The sequence below is a fragment of the Lissotriton helveticus genome, chromosome 6, assembly GCF_964261635.1.
Source record: "Lissotriton helveticus chromosome 6, aLisHel1.1, whole genome shotgun sequence".
Taxonomy (NCBI): Eukaryota; Metazoa; Chordata; class Amphibia; order Caudata; family Salamandridae; genus Lissotriton; species Lissotriton helveticus.
The window spans coordinates 508,658,941-508,673,809 of record NC_136067.1 but is presented as its reverse complement, the minus strand read 5'-3'; the positions used below and the strand labels follow the sequence as shown (position 1 = coordinate 508,673,809).

The 14,869-nt window shown below is 44.3% G+C and overlaps 1 protein-coding gene across 1 annotated transcript in view; it reads right to left on the bottom strand.

The window, feature by feature from the left end:
- The window catches only part of HCRTR2 (hypocretin receptor 2), a 1,670,131-nt gene that overhangs the window by 1,348,219 nt on the left and 307,043 nt on the right, over positions 1–14,869 (bottom strand). The window lies entirely within an intron of this gene.

Sequence of the window (14,869 nt, the reverse complement as noted above, 5' to 3'; positions counted from 1 at the left end):
ACATTAGGTATCAGAGCTCTTTACATGAGCACTAATTTTGTTAAAGAAGGACACCTTCATTTTTTTTGTGTTAGGCACGGGGAGATTAAGTGATTTGCCCAGAATCACAGGATGTTGAGCGTTGTTGCCGAGACTCAACCCCGGTTCACCAGCTTTGAGGTCGACCGCTCTAGCCCTAGGGCTAAATCCTCTCCCACTATTGAATGTAATAAGGTAAACCAATGTTAGTCTATGGGAGGCAGCCTTGCCACAGTTAAAATTACTTTGGAGGTTTTTCCACTGTCAGGACCAGTAAAAAATTAACTAACATGTCCTCATTTTAAATACCCTGCACCATGATCTATGAGCCTACCTTAGGGTTGGTATTAAAAAAAATAGTTTATACTTGTCAAAAGGGTTATTCTGCCAAGTGGAAATGACAGTTTAAACCTACAATCCAGTCTCCAATGGCAAGCTTGAGTCATGCTTTAGGGAGCTACTTTGATAGTTGCCACAATGAGTCCTGCAGCCCACTAGCAGTATTCAATTAACAATCCTGGGTACATGTAGTACCATGTACTAGGGACTTATTATTAAATTAAATGTGCCAATTATGTGTGCGACAATTTTACCACGATTACAAGGACAGAGCACGTACAGTTTACCACTGGTTGGCAGGGGTAAAGAGCAGAGAGTCTGAATGCCAACAAAAAACAGGTTCAGCTATAGAAGGCAAGAAACTGGGGAGAACCCTGCAAAAGATGGGCATTTCCAACACACATGATTCCGAATTTTATGAACCAACCTATTAGTACATAGGACACATCACCAAATTCCATTCTGATCACAAAAAGTCTGGTTGAAAATTGCAATAGATTTTTGCATACTCTGCAGTAGTACATCTGACCAATTCTTCTTATCTGTGCTTAATATATCTTTTCCATTTAGGTAATACTTCCAGTGCCTTGTTTCTTCCCAAAGTTTACTATGACACCCACAGCTGATTTACCTTATACGATCAGCTGTTGAGTGAGCTTCTTTAATTTCAAGTTTTGAAAGATAATGATAAAGATATATTCAAAATCTCTAATCTTCTCTAAATTGATTTGATATATTATAGATGTACACTATGCGTTATTTTGGCCCACGAACAGAACCTTTGATTAAGCCTAGTAGATTAGCAAAAGTTTTCTTTTCAGTGTTTGATACTCCAACTATGGAGCTTCCAAATAAAGTTTTTTGAGCCTGCCAAATGCATTGCATTATACGTATATATTAGCAGCTGAATTTGATTACCAGTTTTTGATTTGTCCTAAGTGATCTTCTTTAAAATGTTCATAATGAACAGATTGTACACAATTCTAAAGAATAGACCCACTCTCTTCACTTGCATAATTGTCATCAAGTTCTTTCAGAGCTGTTCTCGTGTACCATAGCTCAATTAAACTGAATTACTCAATGAAGCACCTGATAATATTGATGAAATGTGGCTTTAAAAGGATGTTGTGTAGTTTTCCCTCACAATTGTGTATTTTGATTTTTTTCTAATGCATCATTGAAATCCAGAAATGCTGCTTAACTATCACATATTGTGGTAGAATAACATTTTATATGAAAATATGATCCACTCAGGAAGGTTTGTTACTGAGTCAGGCTCTGTATTTTTCATTTCAGTTCATTTTTGAATGACTGCGGGCAGTATTAAAAACATGTTTATCGAAGACCTTTTAAACCGAGTTGCTTGTGACTTACAGTAACATTCCTTTGAACCTTTTTGAATGGTAGAACTATTATGCTGTTTTGCCACAATGTAGCAGGATAATCCTTAATAGCTGCACTCCTAAAATACATCTCAGTATAGGAATTCACCAGCCCATATGCTGATTATTAACTTCAAATAGTCAGAATTACTCAAGGAGCGCTGCTGTCTCTGAGGTTCTGTATAACATTTTGAATACTATTCTTGAAATAAAATTCCATAGGTCAACTTTTGCATACATTTTTGAAGAAATCAGAGAAGCTTCATAATCTCTAAGGGGAAATCTGCCAGTGGATATCCAGGATGTCTTTGATACTTGTTGAAAAATCTTCTTGTAAAATGTCCTGCTAATAACTCCTAAGAGTTATTTAGACAAAACTATTTTCCAGAATGTTTTAGAATCATTATACATGGTTGAACTTTGAGTCATAAATGTGTTGCACTGAAATTCTTGTTTCATCCGGGTTTTGCAAACCTTACACTCCACATGAAATCAATTATTCCTTTGTGATGACAGCCATCATTGTCTTTCATGTGTCCATGCCCATTCTTAATTTTCATATTTTGACGTTCTTGATAAGTTCTGCAAAAGCTCACAAAACAAAATGTTTTCTTCTTTTGGTATACCCATCTCCTTACAAAAGCAGCCATCTCTCCTTATTTTCGCTTGATGCCCTGCATTGTTTGAAACCATTTTTATTTCAATCAATATACATTTTGAGGACCCTGAAAGCTTGGACATTTGATTAACTTGTTTTTCTGCAAGATGAGTATATTGAATCGATGTGGCCACCCTAACTATCAGATCACTTACATGATTTAAAATTGATTCCTTTCAAAATAGAAATGAAAAGTCAACAATGAGCTTGCTTTTTGGAGTTGAAAGATGAGATCAACGTAGGACGACCTATCATCTTATGAAGGGGAAACATCAATCCATGCTTATAGCATGATTTTGTCCAAATATTTACCCATTATATTTCTGTGGAAAGGCATATTGCAATGTTGTTTTATCCAACACCATTTCCAGGCCTATTTAGGTCTCAGAAATGTGCCCACATTTTCACATGGTTCAATTCAAATCATCAAAAACTCTGTCTAGCTTTTTTCATGTATTTGTTTCGATTTTTGAAGTGTTTGTACTAAAACCTGTTACTTTAATTTATTTTGGGTACACGGATGTTAACCTCAGATCCTGCTCATTGTTATTTGAATACATGCTGCCATGCAGTTTAAAAGCAAAATTGTCACCACTCTGATCCCTGATGACTGCTCTAAAAATCTGCAGATACCAGCTTTGTTTTTCTAGGACTGTTATGAAACTATTTTCGTCCTAAAATGAAGTAAACCAAGTCCACTGAATGAAAATGTTATAAAATTCATTCAAAAATAATCTCACCGTAGCCTGTTGTTGTTTAGGTCGTTTCCACCTTTTTGCAGGATGAACATTAATTTATCTTTCTCCCTTTCCTGGAAATTGACAATTATACTTGGTTTTAAGGACTGGGTCCAGACCTCTGTCCTCAAATATTAATGTATGGTTGAGTGTTTCCCCAGTTTCCAAAATATTCCCTAAGATTTGATCCTCTTTTTAATTCTGTACTGCTAAAGACGACTGGTTTAGAGGACTCGGTGCTTGACATGGTGGTTTGTTCTTTAGATGACTCTTCTGTGTTCTCATTTGAGCATTCTTTATAGACGCTGACTAAATGTACTGTGAATGTGGTTTATTTTTCCAATGCCTCAACAGGGAATGTAAATGTGTGACTTCTTGGCTGGAGTGACTGCCAGGAGTCACACCCTAGTCCAGGCTCCAAATGCTGGGTTCAAGGTTCTTGAAAGCCTGTTATGCCCCTGAGACTTCTAATCAGGAGGCCATCCAACTACAACACCCCTTCAGAGCAGAAGTTCAGCAGAGTAGCACTCCTTTCAGCAACACAGCATTCCTTCTTCCTGGCAGACTACACAAGTCTAGAAGAGCACTAAAGAGTTGGAGTCTGAAATCCAATATTTATTCATGATGCCACAAAATGGAGAGGCTTCTAGAGGTTTCTCAGTGTGGCTCACTGGTTAGAGGAGGCAGACCTGGAAGCAGAGGTCAGCCCGGGACCAGGGTTCAATTCCCGGCTCGACGGGGTCTTGAGTCCTAAAATGTCCATGGACTCTACAATTCTCGCTCCGGTGCCTACTCGATTCACGGGTTCACACTCTGCGACTCTGGGCAATAGCTTGCTTAATCTCCACAACGGCCCCTCGCGGCGGGATGCCTGGCTTTCACCTTGTGGATACCCTGCCGGGGCTATCTCACAGGGGAATACCAGGACGGGTTCCCTAAGCAAGCGCTTAGAAACCGCTCGGTGATTTGCGCTATATAAATTCCTGTACATTTACATTTACATTTTCTACCCCCCTGCCCCAAGGTGTCAGGCTTCCCCTTCCTCCCTGCCGTGGCCCAGTTTGTCTAGGTTCACAAAGGACTTGTGAGAGTGCTCAGGCAGGGTCTTTGTGATGTGCAAGTGGGGTAGGTGACAGCTCCTCCTCCTCATTAACGCAGAGTGACCCATCCTGCCAAAACCATTTCCATTCTAATCTGTTCTATGTGGATTAGGAGTATACCAGGGTGCATAGTTGTATTTTGCCCATCTGGTATGAGTTTTTATGGGGATGACTTGATTGAGTGTGGATTTGTTCCACTGGGGGGTCTTTTCATTTCAGAGGCGGTACGTGCAGGTAAGCACAGTGGAATTAAATAAATAGATGAATCCTATTCAGTCTTCTGTCAAATGCCCCCTGCCCCACCCCCCCATCGCTCTTAACTGCACGGATTGCGGATTTGCCTCGCATAGGTCTAGCGTCATTAAGGGCCTGTTTCCTTAATTCAAAAGGTAATTTAGATCAAGGAATGATCTTTCCAAGTGACTGGTTTATTGGAGGCAGATGAGCGATTTCCCAAACAAAAGGGATCATGAAGTGGTCTGACCAGGTTAGAGGAGAGGGACCTTGAACTTTTATCATATGATTCTTGGAGAAAACAGGATCTAGTAAATGGCCTTTTTCATGTGTGGGTTCAGACACCCTTTCAGACAGGTGGATGGCCAAACTATCCTGTAAGAGGCCAGTGGCTTGAGTTCTCGCCAGCTCTTCCAAATGGAGATTGAAGACTCCTAATATGGAAAAGTTCACTCTGGTACTAGCTAAATTTGTGATTACTTTGGAGAGGGATTGGAGGAATTTCCCTCTTGGGCCTGGAGGCCTATATGATAAGGCTATTGAAAAGGTAGTTGTAGGAGATAAAGAGATAGCAAAAGACAAACTTTTGCAATGTGGGAGTTGTGCAGTTTCAATAAGGCAACTAAATCCTTCTTTAAAACTAATCGCAATGCCTCAGCCCTTCTTATTCTCTCAATCTTTATGATGGATATAATATCCAGGGGCAGGACTTAAGATCTGACTCAGATTACGCGTGGAGCCAGGTTTCTGTAAAAAATAATGCATCCGTTTTTTTTTTCTTCTCTAAGAAGGCCAAGAGCGCTAACTTGTTACATGGGAGCTATCTACAAATAATCAAGAACATATGCCAAACAACTTTCTCCTTGGTATGTGGCTTGGGATCACTCACCCAAGGAAGAGCAGGGAACAGTATCTACATATGGTTGTGCAACAATTTCAGCAGCTCTCCCCGATTAGTAGCAACACAATTCAATTCCCCCTCTAACTCAATGAGTGGATGACACTGACAGCGCATCCGCACAATGGCACCTGAAAAGCTGGAGCGCTAACCATAATGGCAACTACCAGCTTCCCAAAGTGCAACAATATGGTAAAAAGATTAAAAAGCATTGGTCAGTTTTCAAAAAACGATTTTAAAGTTAGTGCAACAAGTTCAGCAGCTGCCCCTACCCCCCACCTTCCTTTGGTCTTCCCTGTCTGGAAGCAACCCATAAGGACCAACTGCCAGCTACATCCAGGCATGTGATCAAGGATCAGGCTGCAGATACCAAATGGTTAGGATTAGAAAACTTTTTAAACGTGGCATTTTCAGAATTGTGATTAAAAGTCTGGCTTTATCATTGAAGAAATAGCAGTAAAAGGCACATATTAAAAAGAGTACGAGTCCTTGTAAGTTAAGAACTGCCACATTTTTACAAGTTTAAGCTCTTCATGTTAATATATGATAAATAAAGTGACAGTGCAGGAAGGTCTAATTTACCATCGAATAAGTGACTGTGCAATAAAACCTGTTCCAATTCCAGAAGCTATTATAAAGTAGCAATTAATAAAAAATATTGAAAAATTGATATTAGCTTTGAACATTTGAAAAACATATCAGGAACAATAATTACTAAAATCCCTAAAGTGCTTTTTACATCAAAACAACATACTCCTTCACTTAACTAGAGTGCGCTTTAAAAAGTTCACAACTGCAAGGCAAACATTACAATTGTTAATTTGACTATGGATAAAGTGGCTGTGCAATAATTCCAGCTCCGAATCCAGGGAGCTACTATCTGGTGTCAGTTGATTAAAAATTATTCAAATTTGGCGCTAGTATTAAACATTTAAGAAACATCAGAAACCATAACTATTAAACTTACTATAGTGCTTTTTTCATCAAAACAGCATGCTCCTTCCCTTAGCGAGAGTACACTTCAGAACATTACATCACTAAGTTGCTGTAGGTAGAAAATGTATATATGCACAGTAACGGTAATAAAAACTTCCTAGTATACTAGTATACAGGAGATAAAATTGATAGAAAAAAAACAAAATGTAAAATTGTTTGACTCAATTGCTCATCACATGGGCAAGTGGCAACAGTGTTAGTTAAATACTGACCTAAGATAAAACATATCACCCAACGGAAAGAACCCAGCCTAAATGTTGTCAACAAGTTTATCTCGTAAACATTGGTCACAATTAAAGATACGTGGCAATAGATGGAGTTGCTTGAATGAGGCAATAATCTCTAACTGAGGGTTTGGCCAGTTCCATAAGTTCCCTAGAGGTTTGTTTGTGCTTGCTAAAACTGTCCCAAACTCACTTTCTGTCCTTTTTTGCAATTTCCTCTGGGTGCTCTGACAACGAGGCACAGCCAAGTGCCAAAAAGTTTTAATCTATTTGAGCCATGGAATGGTCAGACCAGGGGCACAACTTAAACAATCTCTAATGACCGCCCGATTAAAGTCTGCTTCTTGGTTGAACCAAATTGGGCACCAGAGGGCCAGCACTTACGGTGTCCTGCACATACTCAAGGCCTAGCTCCAGATGTACGTAATAATGCGGAGATGAGGGAGAGATACCTAATAACCAGCAGCAGAATCTATTCATCTCTATCTGCACTGAATGTACATCCCTGCAGCACCAGATACCCATTCCATATGTTAAATGGGCAAGCATTTGTGTTTGTATATCTCTAATATGAGAGCGTGGGCTTTTTACCAACAGGCATGGCAAGCGAGAATGTAGTACCTACTTCTTGGGTGTAACTGGTTATTCTATTTTTAATTAATCCAATTGGGAAGGAGCGTAAAAGTAATACAATGAGTATACAATAACTTCTATTCGCAATGTGTGGGGGGTAGAGCGTAACGATATTACTTTCTTAAACTGCTCGTTTAGTGCGGCCAATCAGGTAACCCCTTATCGCCAAGTTCAGACTAGTAGAGTTTTTGTAGGGGTTCTGGTGCATTAGGGCCAAGTAATGGATGACGACAGGGACAAGATATCAGCAGAGGTTTTTCAGATGACTAAATCAAGCAGTAGCGTAAGCAGCAAAGATAACAAGAGAATCAGTTTACGTGATAAATTTCTGAAACTTGCACGACTGCGTAAATCCGAATTGTCGAAATGGTGGGATGGGATAACTATTAAAAATTATATGGACCAAAAGAGGATTCCCAGGGGCCTACGTATTTTGATATTTCCCACTGTTGACAACTTGGAGGATGACCATCTCAAAGAATGGGATGAAAACTTGTATGCATCATCATTTAATATGATGAACAAACTTATAAAAAATGCGGATAGGAAAGTAGAGCAGTTGAGACAGCAGATTTCGGATTTGGAAAAGGAGATTCAGGATATGAATTTACCTGATTTATTAGAGAAAAACAATGTGATATTGAAAGAGGTAATGAACCGTCACCAATTAAAATAAAAAAAAGAAATTAAGCAAGTTAAAACGCGATGAACGCGGTTATGCTCAAGGGAGAATATTTACTTTTGCCCAGGGTTACAATGAATTAACCAAACCAAAGATACAACAGTCGGGTGGGATTGTACCAGTAGGAGACCTAAGTAGCACCACGAACTATAGTAGTTCTAGCATATCGTCTATTGAGGAAACGACAGCTTTGGCAACAGGGGGTGCACCCATTAAAAGTTCTTCTTTTTGCGAGGAGTTGAAAAGGATAAGGAAAGGTCGGAGAGAAAGATTCCAGGAGACATAGAAGGGGAAAGAAACACCGCAAATACGAGAATGGGAACAAGGAGTCAGGACAAGAACAAGAAATAAATCATGATATGGCTGCAAAGGGTGAATTGGAAGTTATTAATTTGTCGGACAGGGTACTCAATGTGCATGAACTATCCCATCTGAAAAAAGGGTTGTCATATTGTCCTACCAATGAATGTGATTTTGTAAATTTGGAAATTGATTTATTTAAGTTTACTCGTAATTTAAAACTGAAGAGTTTTTTCTCCATGTTGGATGGTAGTGTACAAAAGAAATTGCAAAATAAAAATTCAGAGATAACTACAGCTGAGTTGAAAAATATTCATTTATTGATGTCGATATCTGGTGATTTTGATTTAGATATTGATGATGTAGCCAGTTTATGTAACATAGATATGGATTATACATGCACTAGTGGACAAAGGTCGAAATCCAAATTTATCCCTCAGGGTAATCAGTTTGCAGCCATAGATATATATGCACAGAGGACATTAGATGAATTTCATAAGATAGAGGACACAGCTTATAGCAAATCTCAATACAACAAAAGGAATCTACCCCACTCGGAAAAGGTGGCAATACAAGAGCTCAGGAAAGATACTTCTATAGTAATTCGGGAGGCCGATAAATGGGGGAATATTGTCATAATGAATAAAACTAATTATATTGAGGAAATCAGAGCACAACTGAGCGATCAAGACTGTTATGTTAACATGAGTTCCAACACTATGAAAGAAGTATCTAGATGCATTTAGGAGAGGCGGTACACCTGGAAGGAAGAGGAGTTGTTAGACAATAAGGAATACAAGTATTTAAATGTAATTCATCCCACTTTTCAAATTTTATACACATTACCGAAAATACACAAGAGCAAAACAAATCCCCCTGGCAGACCTATAGTCTCCAGTATAGGGAGTATCACGGAACATTTATCGGAGTTCGTAGATGGTTTTTTAAAACCACTAGTGGTAAACTTGCCCTCGTATATACGGGATACTACTGATGTCCTAAATAAACTACAGGACTTCAAATGGGAGGACGGAATGGTATTGGTGACAATGGATGTAGTGGGGTTGTATACGTGCATCAATAACGACAAGGGTCAAGAAGCACTAATGCGACCACTGTGCCTTGCCTAGGCCGGGTCGCCCCCACGCTCCTCCTGCTCCTGTCCTGATTTTTTTGCTGCCGCTGCAGGCGACCCAGCTGCCGCTGAGCCGCACGCACTCGTCTTTCCCGCCGCTGCCTCCCTGCGGCCCCACCCCCGCCAGCCGATTGGCCCCCCCGCTCCCGCCACCCAGTGGACCCTCCCTCCTGGCTCCCTTCTTAAGGGGACTTCATTCCTGACTTCGGGAGCGACCACTGTGCCTTGCCTAGGCCGGGTCGCCCCCACGCTCCTCCTGCTCCTGTCCTGATTTTTTTGCTGACGCTGCAGGTGACCCAGCCGCCGCTGAGCCGCCCGCACTCGTCTTTCCTGCCGCTGCCTCCCTGCGGCCTCGCCCCCGCCAGCCGTTTGTTTCCTCCCCACCCCCCACCCAGCGGACCCTCCCTCCCGGCTCCCTTCTTATGTCGCCTCCACGCACGCGCAGCGGGCGCGCCGATTGTGCGCCGAAGGCACGCCAAAGGCAAGCCCGTCTGCGCCTGTACGCGCCTGGACCGCACCCAGCGCCAGGACCCCTGGCCCTCGCCGAGGCAAGCCCACCCAACGGACCTATGACGCCGCCACTCTCAACGCACTCAATGCCGGTCGGAACCCTGCCTGCTACCGAGCCACCCCGAGACGCACCCACGGACCCTTTGCCTGCCAAACCTGCCGATTCACCTGCATCCGGACCGGCACCACCCCCGCCGATTCGAGCACCAGCAGCAACCACCTGAAGTGCATCCTGCTCAACACCCGCTCCGTCCACAGGCATGCCGTGGAACTCTGGGACCTGCTCGACGCGACAGCACCGGACGTCGCCTTCCTCACCGAAACCTGGATGAACGCCTCCTCAGCACCCGACATCGCCATAGCCATCCCAGACGGATACAAGATCACCCGGAAGGACCGCGTCAACCAAACGAGAGGAGGCATCACCATCGTACACAAGAACACCATCCGCATCTCGACTGACTCCGACGAAACCTTCACCGCCGCCGAACACCTGCACTTCCAGATACACACCGACCCCAAGACCACCCTCCGAGGCACCCTCATCTACAGACCCCCGGGTCCATGCACACAATTCAGCGAAGACATCGCAGACTTCATCAGCCCACACGCCCTTCCCTCCGCCGACTACATCCTCCTAGGAGACCTCAACTTCCACCTGGAGAACAACAATGACAGAAACACCAACGCCCTGCTGGACAACCTCGCTAACCTCGGACTCAAGCAACCGGTGAACACCCCCACCCACTACGCCGGCCACACGCTGGACCCCGTCTTCTCATCCAGCAAACACATCTCCTTCTCAGCCACCCACCGGACTCCACTGGACCGACCACAGCTGCGTTCACTTCAGCTTCAGAAAAACTACGACCCACCACCACTCGCAACAGGTTCCCCGTCGGAGCTGGAGCAAGATCACCTCCGAGCAGCTCACCGCCTCCCTCAGCCAGAACACTCCCACCAGCACAACGGACCCCAATGAAGCAGCCAGCAACCTCACAAAGTGGCTGACCGCCTGCGCCGATGACCTTGCACCACTAAAGAACCCTCCCAGCAGACCCGGCAGCAAGAAAACCCCCTGGTTCACCGACGAACTCAAGGAATCCAAGAAGAACTGCCGCACCCTCGAGAAAGCCTGGCAGCTCGACCAGACCACAGACAACAGGACTGCCCTCAAGCACGCCACCCGCAAGCACCATCAGCTGATCCGCGCCACCAAGAAATCGGCTCTCAAAGAACGACTGGACATCAACACCCACGACAGCAAGGAACTCTTCAGCATCGTCAAAGAGTTCTCCAACCCCAGCGTCGGAAACAACGACATTACTCCCTCGCAAGACCTCTTCAACTCACTCGCCTCGTTCTTCCACCGCAAGATCGCCGACATACACACAGCTTCGACGCACAGACCACACACCCATGCACTCCAGATCTCCTACCGATCCCTGCCCACACCACGTCTTCAACAAAGCCGACGCCATCATCGCAACCCATCTCCGGGACATCATCAACTCCTCCTTCCACACCACCACCTTCCCGGAGAGCTGGAAGCACGCCGGGCTTACCGCCCTCCTGAAGAAACCAACGGCGGACCCCACCGACCTCAAGAACTACCGTCCCATCTCACTCCTTCCTTTTCTGGCCAAAGTCATCGAGAAGACCGTCAACAGACAGCTCGCCGCCTTCCTCGAGACGAACGGATCCCTCGACCCCTCGCAGTCCGGGTTTCGGTCCAACCACAGCACCGAGACCGCCCTAATCGCAGCCACCGACGACATCAGAACCCTGATCGACACTGGGGAAACAGCGGCCCTCATCCTCCTGGACCTCTCTGCGGCGTTCGACACTGTCTGCCACCGCACCCTAGTGAAGCGCCTCAGCAACATCGGAATCCGAGAGAAAGCACTGGAGTGGTTCGTCTCGTTCCTCGCCGTTCAGATCCGAGGCCACCGAAGTCATCTGCGGCGTACCACAAGGATCTTCACTCAGCCCAACCCTCTTCAACGTCTACATGAGCCCCCTCGCAGCCATCGCACGCCAAAACAACCTCAACATCGTCTCCTACGCCGACGACACCCAGCTGATCCTCTCCCTCACCAACGACCCCACCACCGCCAAAGCCAGCCTACACGAAGGGATGAAAGACGTCGCCGACTGGATGAAGAACAGCCGCCTTAAACTGAACTCAGACAAGACGGAAGTCCTCATTCTGGGATCATCACCCTCCGCCTGGGACGACTCCTGGTGGCCCCCGGCCCTGGGCACCGCTCCCAAGCCAACGGACCACGCACACAACCTGGGCTTCATCCTGGACTCCTCCCTGTCAATGACCAGACAAGTCAACGCTGTCTCATCGTCATGCTTCAACACCCTGCGCATGCTCTGCAAGATCTTCAGATGGATCCCCACTGAAACCAGGAAGACCGTTACCCAGGCACTCGTCACCAGCCGATTGGACTACGGGAACACCCTCTATGCCGGAACCACAGCCAAACTAAAAAAAAACTCCAACGCATCCAGAACGCCTCCGCACGACTCATCCTGGACATCCCCTGACACAGCCACATCACCAGACACCTGAGAGACCTACACTGGCTCCCCGTCAGCAAGAGAATCACGTTCAGACTCCTCACCCATGCACACAAGGCTCTCCACGACCTGGGCCCCAAGTACCTCAACAACCGCATGACCTTCTACTCGCCCACCCGCCAGCTACGATCGACCAGCCACACCCTCTCCACCGTACCATGCATCCGCAGAGCCTCCTACCTGGCAGACAAGACTTGGAACTCCCTCCCCACCCACCTTTGGCGAACCCAAGACCATATCTCCTTCAGGAAGCAGCTCAAGACCTGGCTGTTCGAGCAGTAACACACCCTCTCCCCCAGCGCCTTGAGACCCTCCCGGGTGAGTAGCGCGCTTTACAAATGCCGCGATTGATTGATTGATTGATTTTCTAGGGAGCAGGAGTGCAAGTTTACAACACCACTCCAAGATGTTAGTTGACATGAGCGAATTGATTCTGATGAACAATATTTTTTCTATTTGAGGACACCTGGTATCACCAGGTAAGAGGGACGGCGATGGGATCCAGGTTTGCTCCCTCTTATGCCAACCTTTTCATGGGTTGGTATGAGAGGGAGCATGCCTGGGGCCGAAATGCTACGGATTGGACGGACCTGGTCCTTTTTTGGGCCAGGTTCATAGACGACATCCTAATAATTTTGAGGGGATCGTCTTTGGAACTTAACAAATATTTGGATTACTTGAATTCAAATGATTTCAATGTGAAATTAACCATGAGTTGTAGCACCAAACAGATAGAGTTTCTTGATGTGACGTTAGTAGTACAGGGCGACAGGATAATAAGTAAGCTGTTACGAAAACAACAGCCACCAATTCGATACTGCGGGCAGATAGCTTTCACCCGGCTTCGTTGATCTCAGGGATCCCGTACGGTGAAATGGTCCGGGTGCGACGAAATTGCAGTCGGGACAATGACTGCACAGAAGAGTTAGAAAATTTACAGGAGAGGCTGAGCCAGAGAGGTTACACTAGAAAACTTCTCACCAAGGCAAGGAAAAGGGTATCGAGTATCAGCAGAGAATCATTAGTGCAGAAAAATCAAAAGGATCAAGAGAGGAAAATATCTTTCATAACAATGTATTGTTCTGAGGGAGAATTGATCAGAAAGGCTTTGAATAAAAACTGGAACTTATTGAAGGGTGTTCCTGGTTTGGTGGGATTGATAGGTGAGAAACCTAGGTTGACGTATAAAAAATGCAAAAACATTAAGGACAAAATATCCAGTAATTATATTCAAGTTGAGGGCCCATGTACTGGAAATTGGTTACCGGCTCCCCCGAAAGGTTTTTACGTTTGTGGGTCATGTAATGTGTGTGGGTTAGGCATGACCAGAACCAAGAACTTTGTATATAATGGCAACAAGCAGTATCAGATTAATGAGTTTATCAACTGCAACAGTACAGGTGTGGTTTACATGATTATTTGTGATTGTACTAAACTATATATTGGTAGTACCAAAAGACCGTAAAAAGTCAGGATTCAGGAGCACAGGCGTGCGGTAATTAATGGAGATATTAAAGTACCATTATTTGTACATATGGAGAATGAGCACAAAATGCGAAAAATGTTCAAATTCCATGGAATTCAGAAGGTGCCTCAAAATGTAAGGGGGGAGACTGAGATCAAAAAATCAGACACATTGAGGCAAGGTGGATCAGCAAATGTAGATCGGTAAAACATGGGCTCAACAAGGATTCAGAATTACATTACTTTTTGGAGTAACCTCTTCTAGTATATATGGACTATTGGGTCACGATAGAGCTTCATAGTTTGTATCCTAGAATTTAGCCCTGTGTAGGGCATTGTGCAGTATATACATGAAGTTTGATGTAATGAATATGGTTCCTTTTGAGGGAAGTACTTTTGTTGGGTTAACAAGTCAAATTTAGAGTGCTACCAATCAAGAAAATAAGGGTAAGAAAGATCTGATGTGTACGACATGGCCCGAGTATCAGAATGAACTGTGACCGGGTCGGTATGCAATGCATTGATGTACTTGGTTGGAGAAAATAGCTGATTATGAAGTACGAGTGTGGTAGGAGAGAATAGCTGATTGTGAAGTATTTATTAGCAGTTGAAGCCGGGTTGCCTACAGAGGAGTTATTATAGACGTGGTTCGGCTGTATATAAATACTGATCTAAAGTGAAATATGTTCGTCTATGGACGGGTCATTAGAGACGCATTTTTGACATATCATATTTATTGCGATGTATAAGGCTCATTTTTTGCAAGTTCGGCAATTGAGAGCTTGGTAAATAGATGAAGAGATCGGTGTCGTTGATGCATCGTGCATGATAAACAATGGCAGGGATTGGAGGAGGCCTGGCCAATGGGAAAACTTATTTTCGGTGACTAGCCTATAAGAAGTGTTTGGATAAAATTCAGGAACGGAATATGCGTTCCTGAACATATTTGGGAGTTCGGGTATGTGTGCTA